The following is a 23,638-nucleotide window of genomic DNA, read 5'->3' as shown; positions in this document are numbered from 1 at the left end:
TGACTCAATGCTATTCATGACATCACACATTTGTTTTTAGACTAAAATGCCTTGTGGAAGATGTAACTTCCTGGGATGTATTTTGGTCCCTGCAACAAAGTGCCTGTTGGGACTCAAAGCCAGAAACCAGTGAAGCTGTAAATGTGTCCGTTTTTGTTTCACTTTACAGTGGACTGGAACTGAATCGTACTCATATACCACATTAAAACCTACATGCTAAAAATAAACTTGAATAAAATAAAATGGGGCTGTATTTTAAATTGCTCTCCATTAACTGTAGTATATACTATTTCAACATTTATGGAAGCATCAGTGTAACCACTAGATGTAAACCCACATGTCAGGTGTGGGCCAATCACATGCAGGTATTTCGGTGTGACTGCAGCTTTAATTCTCATCAGTTAATGAGTAATTGCTTCCAGCTGTCCTCTCCATGTGATTAGTCTGCACTGGGAAGTATTTGACATTGAGAGTTTGAACCTTCCGCATCTTATTTAAATTCAGTATGGCTTAGATTTCCTAAATTATCACTTGTTCTACTTGTAGTGGTGTGTTTGCTTACCGGTTCTGTTCTGATAAAAGAGCACAATGGTGACGGCAGTTCGGCCAGCCTCTGTGGCACTGCTGTCACTTTTTGCTTTTGGTTTTGCAGACGCCATTCAAACTTTGAGAGATGGACCAATATAAAACTGCTGCATTAGGGTTTGACACAGAAAGTCAAATCAGTGAACCACAATTCAATGAGGGATCCACTATCAGCGTACAATGCACAGAAGTGTCCATAATGATTGCGGTAAAGGCTGACTTCTTTAAAAATGGACGCCTTTTGTCTCCATGGGATTTCTTTTTGGGAGAAGTCAAGCATTCACAGAGCAGTCAGTGTCGACCTGTTGCTGCTGGTGACTCTGAATATTTATTTGAAGCTGGACTACAAGACTGTGGCTCCAAAGTCACTGTAAGTTGTTGATGATTAATAGGAGATGCTGTATATATAACTGTGGTTGCTTAAGTGGTAGTTTTGATTTGTTGTGTTTTCAGAGGTGTCCCTGATTTCAGTTATTTTGTATTCTCTATAGACATCTAAGGACTCTGTGATCTACTCAAACAAGCTGATAATCTTACTAGTCGTCGGGCAACATGGCATTAAAAGAACGACCCGTGCTGTTGTTCCTGTTTCCTGTCACTAAGAGGTGAAATGTTTTTATTGTGTTGTGCAGAGAATCTTTTTGTGACTTCTTCTTCTTCTCGGCTGACTTTGTTACCTTTCCGGGACAGGACAAAGTTTGATGGCAGTCACTCTCAGCAGCCGCCCCTCTCTCTTCCTGCTGTGTATTCAACAGGTGCTTTCTCTCTAAAGCTGATGACCGGTATGTGAGACCTATTCAGTGTTTCATTGAAGGTATTTTTTAAGTGTGCATGTAGTATGGTGGATGAAGTAGTCACACACTTTACCTCAAGACATTGTCAATGGATGTTTTGCTTTTCTTAAATGCGACCACCATTTTAATTAGAAAAAAACCACCGTTCATTGTTTAATACAAAATGAACATTTATATGTGAAGTATTCCTTACTTATAAGGTAGAGCATTTTTTCAACCAATAAAGAAACCCTCAATCACAGTTCTCATTCATAACACTCCGTTCGATGTCTCACTATGGGATGCGCCTCATCGCGGAGCAAACAGAAGCATCAATCTCATTACGCCAATCCTGATTGGCTGGTGATCTTGACGTCAACGTCAGGGGAAATAACCCCCTATAAGTAGCCTGCGCCACAACGCATGCGTCATTCAAACACCTCTTCTCGCTTCAGAGCACATCTCTAATAGTAGCCAAAAGCTAATTTTGGTCGACGGGCGTTAGCGGGCTACCCTGTTCTGCCTCGCAGAAGAGTATGGTACTAACACACCAGTTAGTATTATAGTCAACCTCGCCGTTCTTCCTCTGGAATTAAGGTAAGGTTTTGACTTTCAAGTTAGCAACACACCCGTTGCTAGCTTGTGTTTTTTTCCCTCACTGCCGACACCACGGTAGCGAGGACGCTTTTTTCTTTTCTCTTCTCACGGAGGAGAAAAGGATTACAAGAATATTACCACACCAGCAGGGTTTCCGCTAGGATTTTTTCTCGCCGGTCAAATGTCCGGGCAGAATTTATTTTACCGGACTAATTTGAAACTTACCGGTCATATTTCAATAATAATAAGAGTTGTGTAGCAGAGTTTCCGTTAGCATGTAATTACCGGACTATGAGCAGATATGCTTCAGTTTAAAACTCAGTTCACGGGCTCATTTTTATATTGCTTCAGTTTATAATCGTAACAGATCGAAAAATTCAGATTCATTTTTCAATAAATGATACAACAAACAACAAACAACATAATTATTACATTCAAACAAACTACTTGTAGTAGATAACGTACATTATTCCAAAGTTTACATTACATTTGAATAATAACACGGGAGAAACGGATCCTCTCTTTTCCCCTCTCTCTCTCCTGACAGCACGTCAGTTTCTCATGCAGCTCCTGCAGCCCGCTAAACAGAGGGCGGGGCTTCAGGTGATTCTGCAGAGCTGCGTGTCTCGGTCAGACTCAGCAACTGATCTGATCTTTCTCTCGCGTCCGGTTATACTTCACTCGCGTTTATGTCCATATCGATCAGATCCAGCTCTCCTGATCGGCCTTTATAGAGAGCACCGATCAAACTATTAAGAGTGAATATCGGCCGATAATGACCGGCGGCCGATCGATCGGAGCCTCCCTAATTATTACCAGACATGTTGACCGTCAGGTTTTGAATTTACCGGTTTTTAATAAATTTTACCAGCTAAAAACCGGTAATTACCGGCTAACGGAAACCCTGCACACCAGGTAATATCCTTTGAGAAAAAAGACCCACACTGTCCTTTTTTCTCCGGATTAAAGACAGATTGTTAACACTTTTTTTCTCGACGTACCTGTTACGAGCGGGCCCTCTCCACGCCTCGCGGCGAACGAGATGGACGCCTCTCTCCCTCACACCAGAGGAGTCAGGAACTCGGAGGCTCGGCGCTGCGGCTGCGGGTTGAAAGTGTCAGGCACAGACTCACACCAGATCTGTTCGTCCTGCCTCGGGCTGGAACACGCCCAGGAGGCCATTGACAACCCCGGCTCGTGCGGGCATTGTGCCCGCTTCACTATGAAGAGCCTCCGCCGAAGGTTAGCACAACAAGCTAGTCTGTCGGGACGGGACCCCCTCATGTCCACTGGTTTGCCGGCTGGCAATCAAGACACGGGAGTGTCCGCCGCAGAGATGGAGCCCCTCACTGGGTCGGTCTGGGGCTCATCGACAGCGGCACCCGCAGAACCGGAACGGGGCCCCACGCTTTACCAAGCTGGGGCTCCCGGCTGGACCTCACCATGGTTTCACCCGCGGAAGATGTCCAAGAGTTAGACTACATGGAGGACGAAGAGGATACCTCTGAGTTCCTCCTGTCTGACTCGGATGAGCAGGAAGACGACATCTTCATGTCATCGGCTCAGGCTGCAAAGCCGGGAGCGATGGCTGCTCTCCCGGGCGATGGCACACCAGCTTCGCCCTGTCTAAGCATGGACCTGCAGGCCGTGTGTCAGCGCGCCGCGTCCAGGCTAGACATCCCGTGGCCCGAAATGGCCAAGGAGACCTCCAGGTCCTGTTACGAGGGGAAACATATTTCCCAAACAACGAGGACGAAGAGGCAACTCCTTCCGGTCTTCCCGGAGATGTTGGATGAGGTGTCGGTCTCGTGGAGAGACCAGCCCTTTAGCAACAAGGCCCCAATCCAGGATGCCTCCTCCCTTGACTGTGACGGTATGGAGAGGCTCGGCCTGCTCCGCATACCGCCTATGGAACCGCTGGTGGCAGCCCACCTCCTACCGAGGATGGGCCCGTCACCAAGCAGGAACCCCACGCTGCCAGCAAAAACGGACCGATTCCAGTCGACCATGACTGAACGGGCCTACAGAGACGCAGCATTGTCAGCCAGGGCTCTGAACGTTTCCTCGATGCTAACCGCGTACCAAGCGGAGCTCTGTGAGGATATGTCGAGCAATCCTGGACCGGCCACTCTGGACGAGATAGCCGCGGTCACAGACATGTGTCTCCGTGTCCAACGCTGCGCCGTCCAGGCCACGGGCAAGGTAATGGGGATCATGGTGGTGCAGGAAAGAGCTAGATGACTCAACCTCACCAACCTCCCAGACCGGGAAAAGGAAGATGTGCTTGACATGCCCATCGTTCCCGAGGGGATTTTCGGCTCCGCTCTCGCTTCGATGCAGAGGAAGTGCGAGTCGAAAAAGAAGGAAGACGAGGCCCTCCACCTCCTTCTCCCTCGAAGGGTCCAGCCGCTGCCTTCGCAACAGCGGCCCTTAGCCCAAGCTGCACCGAACCCTGCTAGGTTTAAAGTACCAGGACAGCAGAGGTCGCAGCCCGCCCCGAGTCCCCAGCCCAGGCAGGAGACTAGGGCGAGTTGGCCTAGAAAATCTCCGGGTCCGGCTGCGGCCCAGGCGCAGCCAACCCAGAATTTCGGCCAGCAGTCGAGGAAGAAGAAGCGAGCGCCTGACAGCCCCTCCTTCTCCCCTCTGGCTCTGGGTCTGGGACCTTAGGGTCTGAGACCTAGGTCGGCGAAGACCCTATTGAAATTGGAAAAAATCGGTCGCGCAGCCGATAAACCTGCCAAAAACAGGGTAAACGACCGACAAAAGCACAGAAAATGTTCGTAAATAATGACGGCTGATAGGCCGCGTGAGCCCAGTCACGTGGGCGGAGCAAATCGCATAATTGAAATCGTAACAATCATCTTAGTCGCTCGCAAAGCGAGCGATAACCATGCAAAACACACTAAAAACAGGGTAAAAAAGGGGCAAAAGCCCTTTAAAGGTGTCCCAGTGGGTAGGCCGGACGGCCTACAGTGAGGTGGTCTCATCCACCTCAATGTTAAATCGAACATGATTGAAACTGGACCGATTATTTATTATGATTATTATTTTAGAACATTGCGAGCACTTTTGACCCCCGCAACATATGTGAAAACTCACCACATTTTGCAAGCGCGTCAGAAGTTGGTTAAATTGAACGTGTAATTGGTTCCGGAACTTTGCTTCAAAAATTGCGTAGGCCACGCCCACTGCCGTTTTTAACGTTAACTCCCCCTACTTCAACTTTCACGTAAACGAACGAAACTCGCCACGCATATCTAGGGTGCGGAGACGAACCAAAAAGCCTCTTGGAGGGGTATACAATAACGTACAGGAAGTCGGCCATTTGGAATCTGGTGTCGGAAAAACGCGATTTATCGCGTTTTTCGCCCTCCGTACAAAATCTATCTCCTCCTAGGGACTTTATTCGTACGGCTCGAAATTCCTTGGGTAGCTTCGCGAGACATGGGCAATCTAAAGTTATCACGGAAGTTTTTTTCTTTGGCCGAGTCCTCGAGACACCTAGACACGTCGTCGTAGGACAACAGCCTGCGGAACGTCGAAGACCCGCTCAACGCTGCTTGTTATTCTGCTTGTTATATTTTATAATGATTAAGATATTTATTTTATGACTATGCTGTGATTTGGTGCCGTATAAATGACATTGAAACAAATATTGTGATAATACCATAATCATTTGGATACATCACAGGGAAAAGAGTAAATGCAGTCTGACAAACCATGAAACCAAGCATTGTTGAGCCCTGAAATCTGATTTGGAGTGGTGAAACAGTGCTACTGTACTTCTGAATACCTTTTCGATTACTTTATAACTGAGCATATTCTTTCAGCTTCATGTACAGTTCTGATGCAGTCTCCCAGTTCTCTGGCTTCTGCAGGTCATTGCGCTCCATAGCAAAGTCCAAGTACTCCTGCATGTGTTGGTCCCCACATGGAGCTATAGACAGGCTTGTCTCAGGAACAGCATCCAATTCTGCCTGTTAAATCTCAAATCCACAGTCCCTGTTCCACAGTCTCACACACTCATCCAAGTCCATCTGAATAACATCAACGAAGCAGAATCTCAGAAGGCACTGATGCTCGTGACTCCCGTTGAAGTGTCCAGCATCTCGGAGGTCTGCAAATAGCTCCATCCAGAACTGAGACCTAAAGAAATTAATATTTTCAAGTGAATTATTAAGCAATAGGCTATACAACAATTCTACAAATTACATTAAAAGGTTACCAGTAAAATCAACAACAAATCATTGAGTGTCTATTTAATCATTTATTTGCTTCACAACCTATAGTGCCTAGATCCCCTCAGGGGCCGCTGTTCAATCCAAAACCCACGCTTGGATGTTCACAGTTTCTAACTTTATTTCGGCCAAAAATAAGTTCTAAAGAAAGGCCTTGTATAGTCTGGGTCATAGACTACAGGCTATATATTATATCTATTATAATAAAAACTGATACACTTTAGCTAAGCAAATGTTGTTTGTCTGACAGTGTTGGCAAGTAATAGATAATCATGATAGACACTTACCTTCCCTTTTATGGACCACCAGGACTCAATACGCTGATTAGTCATGGATGTGCCATACATGTGGCTGGACGCTCCAGAGTAGTAGCACTGAATTGCAGCCATAATTCCGTTCTCCGTGCCACAATCAGTCCGCAGCCTCATGGGGATGACACCTAGGTTTCGCACACATTTGAGGAAATATTGAGCGATAACTCTTGGGTTATTGTTTGTTGGACCACATTCAAGCCATACTACTTTACGTGAAAATTCATCTATGCATCCTGAAAGGGCCACACCGAATGGCTTAAGTTTGTCATAACCGTCAGCATGCCACATATAGTTCGGTCCCATTGAGTGGTAGGTTCTCCTTATAAACCTTCTGCGAGATCTCCTCTCGCAGCCTCGAGGGTTAAGCTCCCGGAGCAAATTCACAACATCATCTCTCTTCACTCGAAGACTGTACTTTTGTTTTAATACCTGCCACATTGTTTGGTATCCAAACAATTGTCCAGGTCCACGAAGTTCCAACCTGATGGCGTTAATTACAGCGATTTGAGAGGAATAACCCTTTCTGCGGTAAAACCCGGCTTGATTCAGTTTGCTTTTAAGAGTCCGCAAACTGATTTTTACACCGTGAAAGGTAGACAATAAATATGTCCACGATTACAGCATACGAGTGACCTTCATTCAAATATTTCCCGCAATGATGCAAGATATCTGGTCCTTCTGTCTGGTCCGTGTCCTCCACTCCAGAGATTGTCCACAAGATGAGCAAAAAGGTGTCACTTGTCCCAGGTTGTTTCTACAAAACGGACAAAACATGTTTACCGAACGTAAACACACTCGTACCTATGGTCTTTCCGCCAAAACAAATTAAATTTGAGCCGTCACGTCACTTCCGGTATGATGGACATTCCCTTTCCGCTTTGATTCTGGTTTGTAAAAGTGTTTCGTCAAATGTTAATGTGTTTCGGGAATTGTTAAAGTGTTTCACATTTTGTTAATTTGTTTTTGTTAATGTTAAATAGTTTTGTCCTTGGTAAAAGTGTTTTATAAAATGTAAATTTGTTTTTAGCTTTGTAAAAGTGTTTTGCATCTTGTTAATTTTTTTTCGTTAATGTTAAAATTGTTTTCCTTGGTAAAAGTGTTTTTGCTAATGTAATTTTGTTTTATAAAATGTAAATTTGTCTCAAGCTTTGTTAAAGTGTTTCACACTTTGTAATTGTCCATTGCACTTCCCAGCCACCGTAGGTTAAAGAGTTGGAATGATGTGGTGATTCATACTCATGTACAGTAGGTGGCGGTATGCACCTTAAGTTGTTTGCAATCCGCCAAAAACAAGAGAAGAAGAAGAAGAAGAGGAAGAGGTATGTGATGTTTCTTGTGAAACAGAAGAGCTAAATAAATGCAACGACCTCCCAAGAAGAGCTCGCCTCTCTCCAGTCATTCCGATAAAGTGGGTTATTGACCCCGAGGCGTGTTGCTTCTGCCCTGGGAGACGACAGAGTCATCCCCCCCTGTTTCCTACGGTCTGGGAGCCGACAGGAAAGTTCAACATGTGCTTAAGATAAGAAATGCCTTTATACATCCACCATAGGGGAATTACAATTTGACGCAGCAGCACAAGGTAATGAAGTTATTAAATTAAACATTTCCATAAATATCTATACATCCAAAACAGAATATAATATGTAGCCCGGGTGGAAATAGCATTGTTAGCTACGGACACCCGGGTGTGAATAGCATTGTTAGCTACGGACACCCGGGTGTAAATCACAGAGGCGAAGTCCTTCCACGACGCTGAAGTTGGCTTCCGATTCAGAGCATCCGATTCGGCAGTTAAGGGGAAAGTTAAGGGACATTTAATGTACAGCGCTGAGCGAACAATCCTCCGTGTTTGAACCTCTTCAATAGCTGCACAGCCGATTTATCACTGCGGTCAAGCCAGCCGTCTTTCACTTTTGCGTGGTCAAACCAGCCGCCCCTGTATTTCGAGTACGCGAATAGTTACAGGTTTACGGTAATGCAAAAAAACAACCCTGGGAAGCTGGACGTTTCGTATGTGCAGGATCACTTCCGGTGAGAATTTCAAAGTATAGGATGGCATGTGGTTCATTTATATTATTTGCGATTGAGGAACAGGGTAATTTATGAGAATAATGTTAGGATTTATTGCTTCATAAACTTGTTGCACAAATACTATGAACTACTTTTATTGTGTACTTTTTGAGTAATTTGAGTTCCAAAGTCCTCTCTGGAGAACAAGAATGAGCATTTTTGTCAACTTTGATGTGGGATAAAAAACATTTCTTCCATAAGTAGATTATGAAACTGCCATGTCTGTACTTAGTACTTCTAGGACTACTTGTACAAATAATATGAACTAATTTTACTGTGTACTTTTTGAGTAATTTGAGTTTCAAAGTCCCCTCCAGAGAACAAGAATGAGCATTTTTGTCAACTTTGCTGTGGGATAAAAAACATTTCCTCCGTAAGTAGTTTATGAAACTGCCATGTCTGTACTTAGTACTTCTAGGACTACTTTCACAAATAATATGAACTACTTTTACTGTGTACTTTTTGAGTAATTTGAGTTTCAAAGTCCCCTCCAGAGAACAAGAATGATCATTTTTGCCAAATTTGTCAAACTGTCAAATTTTTGTCAAGTCCTAGAAGTACTAAGTACAAACATGGAAGTTTCATAATCTACTTATGGAGGAAATGTTTTTTATCCCACAGCAAAGTTGACAAAAATGCTCATTCTTGTTCTCCAGAGGACTTTGAAATTCAAATTACTCAAAAAGTACACAGTAAAAGTAGTTCATATTATTTGTGCAAGTAGTCCTAAGTACAGACATGGCAGTTTCATAATCTACTTATGGAAGAAATGTTTTTTATCCCACAGCAAAGTTGACAAAAATGATCATTCTTGTTCTCTGGAGGGGACCTTGAAACTCAAATTACTCAAAAAGTACACAGTAAAAGTAGTTCATATTATTTGTGCAAGTAGTCCTAGAAGTACTAAGTACAAACATGGCAGTTTCATAAACTACTTATGGAGGAAATGTTTTTTATCCCACAGCAAAGTTGACAAAAATGCTCCTTCTTGTTCTCTGGAGAGGACTTTGAAACTCAAATTACTCAAAAAGTACACAGTAAAAGTAGTTCATAGTATTTGTGCAACAAGTTTATGAAGCAATAAGTCCTAACATTATTCTCATAAATTATCCTGTTCCTCAATCGCAAATTATATAAATGAACCACATGCCATCCTTTACTTTGAAATCCTCACCGGAAGTGTTCATTTTTTGTGATTTTCTGTACCTTTTTTTTTAAAGTGGTCGAATATATAATACTGCACATACGAAACGTCCAGCTTCCCAGGGTTGTTTTTATTGCATTACCGTAAACCTGTAACTAATCGCGCACTCGAAATACAGGGGCGGCTGGTTTGACCACGCAAAAGTGAAAGACGGCTGGCTTGACCGCAGTGATTTATTTGGACTGGATTATCCCAGAGAGTCTAAAGATTCTTTATAACCCAGTTTGAGATTTGTGAAACCTTAATTCTATTTGTGAAAATTAAAAAAGGGGAGATTTCAGTGCTTTTTTCTCATCTTCACCACATTAGACCAGGTCCTGATCTAAAACCACTATGCCTCGACTCATCAAATCTGGACTGGATTATCCCAGAGGGTCTAAAGATTCTTGATAACACAGTTTCAGATTTGTGAAACCTTAATTCTATTTGTGAAAATACAAACAAGGGAGATGTCAGTGCTTTTTTTTTTTTACATGTAGACCACATTAGACCAGGTCCTGATCTGAAACCACTATACCTACACTCATCAAATCTGGACTGGATTATCCCAGAGAGTCTAAAGATTCTTTATAACCCTGTTTGAGATTTGTGAGCATACGCGGCCTCTCTGGCATATGCCGGAAGTACTTGCCACTGCCTGCAGATGCCACGAAATGCGCTTACTGTCTCTCAAAAGCTAACAGCTAAAGTCTAAACACAGCAGCTACAGTTATTAATCCAGTTCGGCTCTGGGTGAGTAACAGTTGATTTGTAATGCTTAGCTGACTTTGTTAGTTATTTATTACACCAGTTGTCTTTAAGACGGTTTGAGTTGTTGTGTTGGGGCTCTTTACCATAGATATGGGTTGCGTTCCAATAGTCCATTTAGCTTAGGAACCTTCCTAATGGAGTGAAATGACCCGGAAGTCCCTCAGTGGCAGCCATGATAAGTGCCGTTCCAATTCTGCAAATGAAAGGAAAGGAGGTTTCACACTTCCTTTATAACCTCCTTTAGCTTAGGAACCACTGGACCTCCCTTACCGAAAGGAGAGGAGAAAATGCTGCCCCACAATGCATTGCAGCCGCAGCATTTGCCGTCACTCAACAGTCGGCCGTTCACGGTAAAAGTAGTTCATATTATTTGTGCAAGTAGTCCTAGAAGTACTAAGTACAGACATGGCAGTTTCATAATCTACTTATGGAAGAAATGTTTTTTATCCCACAGCAAAGTTGACAAAAATGATCATTCTTGTTCTCTGAAGGGAACTTTGAAACTCAAATTACTCAAAAAGTACACAGTAAAAGTAGTTCATATTATTTGTACAAGTAGTCCTAGAAGTACTAAGTACAGACATGGCAGTTTCATAAACTACTTATGGAGGAAATGTTTTTTATCCCACAGCAAAGTTGACAAAAATGCTCCTTGTTCTCTGGAGAGGACTTTGAAACTCAAATTACTCAAAAAGTACACAGTAAAAGTAGTTCATAGTATTTGTGCAACAAGTTTATGAAGCAATAAGTCCTAACATTATTCTCATAAATTATCCTGTTCCTCAATCGCAAATAATATAAATGAACCACATGCCATCCTTTACTTTGAAATCCTCACCGGAAGTGTTCATTTTTTGTGATTTTCTGTACCTTTTTAAAGTGGTCGAATATATAATACTGCACATACGAAACGTCCAGCTTCCCAGGGTTGTTTTTATTGCATTACCGTAAACCTGTAACTAATCGCGCACTCGAAATACAGGGGCGGCTGGTTTGACCACGCAAAAGTGAAAGACGGCTGGCTTGACCGCAGTGATTTATTTGGACTGGATTATCCCAGAGAGTCTAAAGATTCTTTATAACCCAGTTTGAGATTTGTGAAACCTTAATTCTATTTGTGAAAATTAAAAAAGGGTAGATTTCAGTGCTTTTTTCTCATCTTCACCACATTAGACCAGGTCCTGATCTAAAACCACTATGCCTCGACTCATCAAATCTGGACTGGATTATCCCAGAGGGTCTAAAGATTCTTGATAACACAGTTTCAGATTTGTGAAACCTTAATTCTATTTGTGAAAATACAAACAAGGGAGATGTCAGTGCTTTTTTTTTTTTACATGTAGACCACATTAGACCAGGTCCTGATCTGAAACCACTATACCTACACTCATCAAATCTGGACTGGATTATCCCAGAGAGTCTAAAGATTCTTTATAACCCTGTTTGAGATTTGTGAGCATATGCCGGAAGTACTTGCCACTGCCTGCAGATGCCACGAAATGCGCTTACTGTTTCTCAAAAGCTAACAGCTAAAGTCTAAACACAGCAGCTACAGTTATTAATCCAGTTCGGCTCTGGGTGAGTAACAGTTGATTTGTAATGCTTAGCTGACTTTGTTAGTTATTTATTACACCAGTTGTCTTTAAGACGGTTTGAGTTGTTGTGTTGGGGCTCTTTACCATAGATATGGGTTGCGTTCCATTAGTCCATTTAGCTTAGGAACCTTCCTAATGGAGTGAAATGACCCGGAAGTCCCTCAGTGGCAGCCATGATAAGTGCCGTTCCAATTCTGCAAATGAAAGGAAAGGAGGTTTCACACTTCCTTTATAACCTCCTTTAGCTTAGGAACCACTGGACCTCCCTTACCGAAAGGAGAGGAGAAAATGCTGCCCCACAATGCATTGCAGCCGCAGCATTTGCCGTCACTCAACAGTCGGCCGTTCACGGAAACAACCGATTATGACCGAGAAATTATATCATGAAAGTTACGGTGCTTATTAAGCATTTTAAAACGTAGGTGGTAACTTGCCAATGTGCTTTTTTCTGAACGTTCATCAGTATTATAATCAAAAAGAGAAATATGAACGTTAGTTTTTACTGAAATGATCAAATAAAGTCAACATCTCAGTTTTTACTGAGCTGTGTGGGGTTTGTTCAACTTTTAAAAGATGTTTGAATGGTGATGTACACAGTGATAGGTGTTAAGGACTAACATTTATAATAAATACATTTGTATTGATTTTAAGATATTTTCATACAATCATACGTATTGGGATCATTTGTATTAATGTGGACCGGAGGGAGAGGGTGACGAGCATAAGTTTCACTTTCCTTTTTTATTTCAATTCCAACTTTGGTCATGACGAATATATTTCTCTGTTGTCCCCGTTCATAAAGCAACAGCATCAGAGCACGGTGCAGAGTCTCTAGATGAGTCCGTGGTTCTTATTGAACATCCATGTTGTAGTCCGCTGTATAGAAAACTATAGTTTCCCCACAGCAGCAGACGCACAGGCGCATCATAAACACGTCGGATAGTGAAAGTGCATTCGGATTCTCTAAAGCACCGCAGTCTCTTCTCCTAAGTCCTTTTGAATTCCCCTATCCACTATCCCTTAACCCAGTGACGTTTCACTCAGAGGTCAAGGAATAGACGATAGGGTTAGAATTTAGGAGCTGATTTTTGGATTATCGGAATGCAACCCTGGTTTTAAATATATGGTAAGTAGCTTGTTAGCATCGCCATTCACCGTGACGTAGCATTTTTCCCATTGAAATTAATGGGGTTCTTCAGTTAGCAGCTAACGCTAAGCGACGGTTTAGCTCATTAGATAAATAGATATACTTTATTTAAATAATTTGTATCTTAAACTGGGAAATAATTGTGTTTTCAAGCATTACACAAGTTAAACATATGCGCAGCGCCCTTCCAAGACAATGGTAGGGGAAACACTGGGTTCAATTAAAATCAGTAGACGAGGCTGTAATTTTCGCCGGCTGTTACGCTCATGAGCGAGGTGGAAAATAATAGTTTTATCACGCCAGAAAGCTGCTTTGTCGTTTATTGCACCTCAAACATTAAAACGGATCCAGAGTTCAGTGTTTCTGGACTTCCTCTATGAAGAAAGGACAGTAAAAGAAGAGCTCTGTGGCTTCAGGTTCGATCGCCATTCAAATTACAGAGCTGTTACACTTCTCAGTGTTTCCAACTTAAAATAAGTGTGTGTGTGTTCTTTTATTCTCATTCAGGTGGAGGAAATACCTTAATAATTTTCATTTCATTTCAAACCTTTATTTATACAGATAAAATCCCATTGAGATCATTGATCTCTTTTCCAAGGGAGACCTGCTCAAGTAGTTCCACATGAAACATAAAAACATAAATAGAACAACAAAAGGACATCATACAGCATCATTTACAAAATTATCCACATAAACAGGTACCAATAGCTTCCGATTGTGTAGCATCCAACCGAGCTTTAAAAACATTTAGTGGCACCAGATTGTTCAGTTTCCATTTAATTTGCAGACTATTCCAAGACAGAGGAGCTGCGCATCTAAAAGCTGTCTTCCCTAAGACAGTCCTAGCAGTTGGCACATTTAATAAAACCAATTACTTTCTCAAACATTATTTATCCAGTACAGTACTTGAGTAAATGTACTTAGTTACTTCTCACCTCTGCTATGAACCTACAAAGTAGCTGTAGATTAGTTTTGTTGTGTCTGTCGGTTGTATTGAGTTGTCTTGGTTTGTTGATTATTTCAGAGACCCAGCCGGAGAAGGAGCACTGAGAGCAGCATGGACGAAAACAAAAAGACCCCTGGAGCTAAGGTCAGTGTGCACTTCATCACAATATATTCTTAATTCCAGCGTTTCCACCAGGCGGGCGTCTTGCCGTCATTTGACGCCATTATTCAGCCCGGAACGCCCTGAACTCGAGCCGAGGGCGTCCAAAAAAGTTTGTTTCGCTTGAAATGACAAAATGGACAAGGACATCCCTCTGTTGGAGGGGCAAATGAGTCTGGTGGGATTATTTTCACCGCCAGCAAAGCGTGTTCCTGTGACAGAAAGTGTACTGCCAGCGAGCCTTGGGGGTGCTAGTGGAGCACGCGCGTGAACTGCCAGCGCCGGAGCCTCGCAGCTGACCAGGGTTAGGTTGTATATTTCCTGACAGTAATAACAACAAAAAAAACAGGCATCTTTTCCTCTTAAACGACACAAATACATTGTCATCTAATTTAGAGCTTAAGAAGCAGTCCTGAAGAACCATCATCGCAGGAAAATAAAAAAGACAAACATATTTTGTCGAGCAGATTGACTGTGACAAGGCAACCGGTAATTGTTTGAGCAACACATCCGAACCTTTGCAGGAGATGCCCACTGTGGGTGGCAGAACAGACCTGAATCCAGTAGTCTTCTCAGAATGACTAGAGATCTTCTCATAGTCCAAAACAGTTAACAGGAACAGCAGAATCCCGATATGGGCCATTTTCCAAGACTAGCACACAGTATCCGCGATGTTCCTGGAGCAAAATCAGCACAGCAGCAAAGGACAGGCGAAAACAGCAGCGGGGAAGCGCTCCGGTCCCTCCGCGGTATCCCCGAGGTGAAAGCAGGCCTCTGCAACAGCAGAACCAGGACAGGTGGAAAGCAGGCCCCAGTGGTGGTAAAATCCTCCTGCGTACAGCAGCACACGCCCGGTGGAAGCAGGCCAAGCCCGATGCGTGGATCCACTCCGTCTCTCCGCGACGACTCCGGGGTAAAAACCCAAGTTCTGCCCGCTGTGAAACGTTTCTGGTTTCCATAGCAACAACAACTGTCAACAGCGTAAACTCGCCTTCAAAATAAAAGCATGCCAAATTACACTTAAGACCTACAACTGCAACGAAAGTAACAAACACAATGCAATATCCTTTTCAATTAAATGTGTGATAGAGGGTCGCTTTCATTGATGCGTTTTGCACCCCGGCCGTTGTTTTTATATTCCACAAGTGTGAAAAAAATTTAAATAAATATTTTTTTATTTAAAAATAAATAAATATATTTTGTATTTCTCGACCCACCTATCACATCTCTGCGCCCCACCAGTGGGACGTGCCCCACACTTTGAGAAACGCTGCATAAGACCAATCACTACCCTCTCAAATGGAAATATGTGTTTACATAAATGGTGGCCACACCGTTTGAGACCCACTGAGAACTTAGACTAAGTTAACTATCTAAACACTCACACACAGAGAGTCCTTTACCTCACCTCACCTGAGCTGAGGTTATCCCGAGCTTGAATGACACACAGAGACCAATCAAGGGCTGTGATTTATGATCTGTATTACAGTGGCCATGTCGGCAGGCCACATCATGTGGACAGCCAGTCACCCTGTGTGAGGCAGGCCACTTAACAGGCCAGAAGGAGGCGAGATCAGAGCAAGGGAGCGAGGGATCATTGTCCACAAGTTAATCGATCGCAGATGGTGCCGTGGTCACGGACGAATTAAAAAAAAAAGTGTTAAAAAAAACAAAAAACCTAAATGGGTTGAGAAATATACTTGGGCGGCCGTTAATATACCTGGGTATACCAAAAGTATATTTCGCGACCCTTTTTTTTTTTTTATCGGTCCGCGAGCACGACGCCATCGGCAATCGATTTACTAGTGGACAATGATCCCTCGCTTGCTGTACCTGTTCACTCTGCTATCGCGTGGAGGGTCTGCTAACAAGCGACCAACAGAAAGGTTAATGTTGTTGCACCTCACAAATGCCTAACACTGTTATCCCCAAATGAAAGATCACAACCTGTTTTGAAATATACAATATGAATGCACAATATGGTTAGATAGAGGTTAGAACGTTCTTTAATTGTCAGATCAAGTCTGAAATGTGACTTGCATCACAGCAGCTCCATGTGTAACATCAACATAGACAAATAAGACAAACGCAATACATGAGAAATAAACAACAAACACGTAACATAACAGCATGATCAGTGAGAGCTGTTAGCGTCTATCTCAGATCACAGCACGTTTATTTCTGACATGCGCATGAGCTGAGTTCCTCCCTAATGGATCCACCGCAGTGCCAGGGCGCCATCTACTGACGTTACAGAGTATTGTATACATTTTAGGAAGATTATATTATTAAAAAATGTGGGGGTGTCTCTTTAAACTTAACATCTAGCATTTCCAACCTGCTACATTAGCAGACCCTTCACGCGATGGCAGAGCAAACTGGTACAGGCAGGGCCCATAGTGATAGCCCTATAGTTTAAATCTACTACCCACAACATATGGAAATGTCTTAATATTTAAATAAATAATTGTATTTAGGAAGCTATCAATGTGATTTTAAGTGGGGGTCGTCCTCAAATCTTCTAGGGGGGTCCGGGGTCATGCTCCACCGGTAAGATTTTTTTTTTTTGTGGAGTTAAATGCATCAATCTGGTGCTTTTTGAGGGGGAAATAAAGAGACTAGATCTATGGAAACACCTATATTAAACGGAACTGTATACATTTCAATTATCATAAAATCATGGCCATAACCAATAACATACCATTTCCAATATGAAAAAAACTTGTTTATTAATTTATTTTTGGTTCATTTATAGTTGTGAGTGTGTCTGTGCTCCTGAATCAGCCTCTCCTGTCTCCCTCCTCTCCCCCCTGCTCCTCTTTGAGGCAGCAGCAAAGACTAGTTTTAGCTCTCAACAAGTTTTTAAAGGTGTATCTTACCTTTTTTCACCTAGTTAACTTTTTATTTATTTATTCATGCATATTTTACTAATCACTACCCTCTCAAATGGAAATATGTGTTTACATAAATGGTGACCAAACCGTTTGAGACCCACTGAGAACTTATGGCGCATTTCCACTGCAGCGGGTAGCCCCGTTTAAGCGTCCTGGACCGTCCTCAAGCGGCCAGGCCAGTTTTTGGTGGCATTTCCATATAGCCTAGTACCAGCTAGCGGGTACTTTTTCTCTCTTTTTCCGGCCCCATAAAATCGTGGTTCTATCAGACCAGGCCAGGGCTGTGACGTCAACACTCGACTGCTGATTGGTCAGAGAGAATCGTCACAAGATCGCGCGCGAGATCATCCCTCGCGTCACATATATATCAAGAAGCAAGCTTGCAGCATTTTGTAAACGGAGGAGCTACAAAAATGGCAACGTCGAAGAAAAGCACACCGTGGTCGACCGAGGAGGTGACGACGTTCCTACATCTCATTGGGGATGATAAAATCCAGCGGGAGCTCGACGGAACAACGCGAAATGTGAAAGTGTTCCAGGATGTCTCTGCACAGATGTCCGAGCGCGGATTTTCCTGCGATGTAGGGAAAACGGAACGGCTTTACTGGAGTCCCTGCAAGGTACGCTCACTTCTAACAAAGAAGTCTATTTTATCCTTACATTAATGTTCGACAACCCGTGCTTTTATGGAGCCCCAAAGAGCTACATAGCTAGCTAAGGCAGATAGCCTAGGCAGATAGCCTTAGCTAGAGCTATTGTTTGCTAACACCATATGTGCCATTGTTTACGTTCAGTTTTTCTTTTCTATAGTTGTTGTTGCTATTTAGTATTGTGCTGCAGTAGTTTGTGGAATTAACAAGTCATTTTGCTGTTCTAGATGATTACATTGGGACTCGTGAGGAGGAACATTCCCGAACAACGGGTGATGGCAGTGTTCCGTCCACATCGTCATCGAATCCAGAACGGACCCCAGCCGAAGAATCGACACCGACTCAACCACCAACACCGAGTGCCATCACGACACCACAGCGTGTGGTTCTAGGTAAGAAATAGAAATGGCAAAACGACTGGAATTGTGTTTTTGTTTTTTTAAACCGTGGATCATCCATCGTCAGTAATTCAAATAAGCTATATCACTGTGTGGAAATGCTCTGTTACAAGTAAAGTCTTAGCTAGTAAGCAGCTAGTACAGTTGTGTGTGACATCCTATCATATACATATATTTATATTCATTATCAACAGGCTGGACATAATGTAATTCACTTTCACAATCATTGTAAACATCTAGGGCCAGAACTTTCTTTAGTTCACCTTACTGTTGTTCTGTTTATACATGTTATTCTTATATCCTTGTGTGACCTGTACCTGTCCTGTGTGTTTTCCTTATTGCTAATTATTATCTTATTGTCACCCAGGCAAGAGGAAACGAGGAGGAGAGGATCGGGCCCAGCAGGAACGACACCATGATTGACTGGGCAGCCGACGTGGCCCGTCTCCTCCCTGATACTTCAAAAAACCTTAATAGTTATTGTACATATTATATATTTTTTATCTAGTTAATTTTTAAATGCAACATTTGTACTTCCTTGTTTATTTATTTTCTTTAAAATGTTCATTTTATATTTACAATTCCATGTATATTTATGCTGGCTGCAATACAGTTTTACATTTTTTATTTGTATTGTTTAATGGCATGCCTTTTTGATACAACATTTGTATTTTTATACTGCCATCAATAAAGTACTTCTTTGACTTATCTTATTTCTTGTTGATAATGAATGGCACCCAACATAAAAAAATCATAAACATACATGAATTTATAAAGCAATAACAAACACCATCAGTTAGGAAAAAGACCCTTACTTTTAAGAGATTTAAAGCAAGAAATTGAGTTTTCTAGCTTGAGGTCCTACTCTAAAACATTATTACATGTTTATTTTGTAATGGTATTAAGAATACATAATAAATACATAATACATGTAGAAATTGCTCAATTGTAATACCCTCCTTCTACTAGACTCAAACAACACATTCCTTATATATTTCAAAGACGAGAGAACAAAATAAACCTATAACCCATTCAAGCAAGCTTTTAACATGTCTAGAAGAAAGATTGAGGTTATATTTAATATATTATATGTTGTGGATACTTTAGTCTCCATCCATGTTTACAATTGTCCACACTATTTTACACTTGCATTTATGAATATAGTTTTGCTGTGCTTTACACTTTAGTATTTATGTTTATAGTTAGCTTTGATATTTGCTTAATTGATTAGAAAGATTTTCTTTTCATGATCTGATATTTCCTCAAATGTTATTATGGGGCAATACTTACTGGTGCTTGAATTTCAAATATTCAATTCAGATAATATTTGTTTAAAACATTTTACAAACACATGTATATTGAGAAAAAAAAAGGATTTATTTATGTTCAATACAATGAATACAATACAATGCTTGCTGTGATCACTTTCCTTCTTGCTGTGATAACAAGCCACACACCAAGAAACAAGAAAACGATCGCTTCCACATCCTCCATTGTTGTGTGTGTTTTGTGAGTTGTGTCGCATTGAAGATGACGCCACTGCAGTTTTACCCAGCGTCGCTCCGACCAAAAAGCTGATCGCCCCGCCTACACTGCGTTGCTACCCCAGGTCCTAAACTGTAATGGAAATGCGCCACGGCCTCGGCCGGCCAGCGAGGCAGCCCGAGGCCTGAGCGAGGACGCTTAGGGACGCTTAAACGGGGCTACCCCGTTGCAGTGGAAATGCGCCATTAGACTAAGTTGAATATCTAAACGCTCAACTGAGCTGAGGTTATCCCGAGCTTGAATGACGCGCAGAGACCAATCAACGGCTTTGATTTATGATCTATATGACATTGGCCATGTCGGCAGGCCACATCATGTGTACAGCCAGTCACCCTGTGTGAGGCAGGCCACTTAACAGGCCAGACCATCGGGAAATCCCCCGGTCCTCCCGATGGCCGGTCCGGGACAGGAGACGTAGAGCGAGGGATCATTGTCCACAAGATAATCGGTCGCAGATGGCGTCGTGGTCACTGACAAATAAAAAAAAAAAAAATGAAAAAAAACCCCAAAATAAATGGATCGAGAAATATAATTGGGCGGCTGTTAATATACCTGTTCCGCCCAAGTATAGTCTATGTGTGGGAAACCCTGTAGTGGTTAGAATATTGCTGTATTACTGTATCAAATATAATACAAATATAATAAACACAAACAGTTGAAAAGTAGTATTTTGTTAACTCAAGGTTTATATTAAGTGAGTTTTTATTGTATTAACTTGTGTGTTTATGCTTTTTAGATTGACTTTCTCTCTTTCTCTGTCGGTCTGTTCTAGAAACCAAAAGGAAGAGAGACACGTCACAGCTGTCAGCAATGTGACAAATCCTTTACAACATTTGGAAATTTAAAGCGCCACCTGTGTATTCACACAGGAGAAAAACCGTATAGCTGTGAAGAGTGTGGGAAAACCTTCCATCAATCAGGTGGTCTCAAAACACATCAACGTATTCACACTGGAGAAAAACCGTACAGCTGTGAAGAGTGTGGAGCAACTTTCAATACACCAAGTAATCTCAAAACACATCAACGTATTCATACTGGAGAAAAACCGTACAGCTGTGAAGAGTGTGGGGCAACTTTCACTAGAGCAGATGCTCTAGAATCACATCACCGTATTCACACTGGAGAAAAACCGTACTGGTGTGAAGAGTGTGGGGCAACTTTCACTACACCAAGTAATCTCAAAACACATCAACGTATTCATACTGGAGAAAAACCTTATAGCTGTGAAGAGTGTGGGAAAACTTTCACTAGATCAGGTGATCTCAAGTCACATCAACGTATTCACAGGGGAGAAAAACCGTACTGGTGTGAAGAGTGTGGGAAAACTTTCACTAAATCAGGTACTCTCAAGACACATGAACATATTCACAGGGGAGAAAAACCGTACTGGTGTGAAGAGTGTGGGAAAACTTTCACTACATCAGGTGCTCTCAAAAAACATCTTCGTGTTCACACAGGAGAAAAACCATAGTGGGTTTTAGAGTAGCAGTCACATTTAAGCTTATATTGTTTTTTCACAGTTTACAATAAACAATTCCCATCTATTGGACATGTGTTGGGTAATCCTTTTTTCCCCATTACAGATCCCATTCCAACAGCGCCATCAGTTGATGTAACGTCAGAATTGACAGGCATAATGTTCACTGTTCCTTTAAGTTTCGTTTTCTGGCTGTCCTTCTGCTGACAGCACGCTGTTTCAAACAGCTGACATTATTGCAGCATTTAAATCCAAGCCATTGTCCAATACAGCTTATGTATTGTGAGACTGGCCGTTGAGCAGCCCAGACCAAGCAAGGAGGCAGAGGCAGAACGTCTAAAAATATAACCCGACGTGGGCATTTATTAAAATCATGTACACAAAGTTCATAGCCTCAATCCTGCTGTTCTCCTTGCACACATCCTGCAGCCACAAGGATCACACACACACCCAGTTACAAGGAAACAGCACCTAAATACACACATACTAACAAGACACAGGTGAGGGGGGAGGAGACGACACAGGACACCAGGTGCACACAATCATCAGCCACAGACAACATATTATTTGCACCCCGATTACTCTCAACTGCTGTCATCCTTACACCAGCATAACTACTCTCGGCGCTCTCGCAAACTCCCCTATCTATTCAGGCGGAGCCGAGGACCCGACCAGCACCTGCCAGACGACATTCCAATAAATACGGTTTAATCAGTTAAAAAATACTACCTCAATAATTAGTATAAATCATGTGCAAATATATAATGTCAACTGTACAATCACGCTAATAAAGTGCAATATTACCCGGCTCGAAGCCGTCAGTCCATAGTGACGAAGTTACCTTCGTCACATTTCCTTCCCCCTCTCCCCAGGAAGCACAGTGTCTTTACAGTCTCGGCTTCGGGACAACCAGTCAGCCACCCGGTTTCAACGCCGCCACCTCCAGCGGGGCCAGTGAAGCCGTTGTCAACCATGTCGTGTATGCCACTTATCCGGAAGCTGTTTTGTCCTGTTGTAATGCGTTGGTCTGCCTCTAGCACGACCCAGGTTCTGTCGACTCCTCGTGGGTCCGGGTCCACCTCCTCGGCCTGCAAACGCTGCTCCTCCTGCTTGTCTCTCGTCTCCTGCTGATTGTCTCTCGTCTCCTGCTGCCTCAACAGCCGTGGCCCCCTGGTCCGTTCCAGGCATAGCAACCCCCAGCCGCGGTTCCTCTCTTTGGTCCCTCTTCTTTCCTCTCGTAATTTTCACCTCCTTACTTGGTCAAATCCCACTTCTGACACCAATTGTGAGACTGGCCCTTGAGCGGCCCAGACCAAGCAAGGAGGCAGAGGCAGAACGTCCAAAAATATAACCCGACGTGGGCATTTATTAAAATCATGTACACAAAGTTCACAGCCTCAATCCTGCTGTTCTCCTTGCACACATCCTGCAGCCACAAGGATCACACACACACCCAGTTACAAGGAAACAGCACCTAAATACACACATACTAACAAGACACAGGTGAGGGGGGAGGAGACAACACAGGACACCAGGTGCACACAATCATCAGCCACAGACAACATATTATTTGCACCCCGATTACTCTCAACCGCTGTCATTCTTACACCAGCATAACTACTCTCGGCGCTCTCCCCTATCTATTCAGGCGGAGCCGAGGACCCGACCAGCACCTGCCAGACGACCTTCGTCACATGTATCCAATATACAATCCAGTTTTAATGCTGCACATACCCGGCCGCTTTCCCAGCCTTGGCTCTCGGCGTCTCCTTTCGCTGTCTTGATGAGGGCAGGTGGTGACAATCTCCAGCTGATTGTGGCTTGTTGTCCAGCTGATCCAGGATGATGGTGTCAGTTGTGAAGTAATCCAATTGTTTGTCCGGTGAAAACGATCCTTAATCCAATGCGATATGTTTCTTATATTGTCCAGTTTCAATCATAGAGTAAGATTCTACTTAATGTAATGGCAATTTAAATGTTCCAGTGTCCTATATCTTTTTGCCATTACTTCACAGGAGGGTTTAGAGTGATCCTGAGGCAGACACAGACATAAGAAGTTACGGTCTTTTGCTGCAGTTTTAGAATGATGTTTTATTGCTTTACATACTAAGGTTTAACTTAGTACTTTTTTAATGCATGTAAGATATGCAACACTAAGCTGTCTGTGGCTCTTTTCTGCTGTAACGCTGCAAATGTCCCCTCTGTGGGACTAATAAAGGTATTCTGATTAAGTACAGTGTGTCAATAGTTGTAGTATGAGCATCTGTCTGGGCTGGCCGTCAGGTAGAATCTGTAT

The 23,638-nt window shown here is 42.7% G+C and overlaps 1 long non-coding RNA gene and 1 pseudogene across 1 annotated transcript; both read left to right on the top strand.

Annotated features, from left to right (window-relative positions):
- Positions 1 to 21,681, top strand: part of LOC117459437 (zinc finger protein 85-like) — a 50,946-nt pseudogene extending 29,265 nt beyond the window's left edge.
- LOC117459520 (uncharacterized) lies at positions 17,653 to 18,838 on the top strand. The gene is made up of 3 exons (XR_011644555.1): positions 17,653 to 17,892; positions 18,150 to 18,314; positions 18,688 to 18,838. It is a non-coding gene; the product is annotated as an uncharacterized lncRNA (long non-coding RNA).
- Positions 21,682 to 23,638: the final 1,957 nt, after the last annotated feature.

The sequence above is a fragment of the Pseudochaenichthys georgianus genome, chromosome 15, assembly GCF_902827115.2.
Source record: "Pseudochaenichthys georgianus chromosome 15, fPseGeo1.2, whole genome shotgun sequence".
In the NCBI taxonomy this organism is placed as follows: Eukaryota; Metazoa; Chordata; class Actinopteri; order Perciformes; family Channichthyidae; genus Pseudochaenichthys; species Pseudochaenichthys georgianus.
Note: the sequence above shows the minus strand (reverse complement) of the source record. Positions and strands in the feature narration are given on the sequence as shown.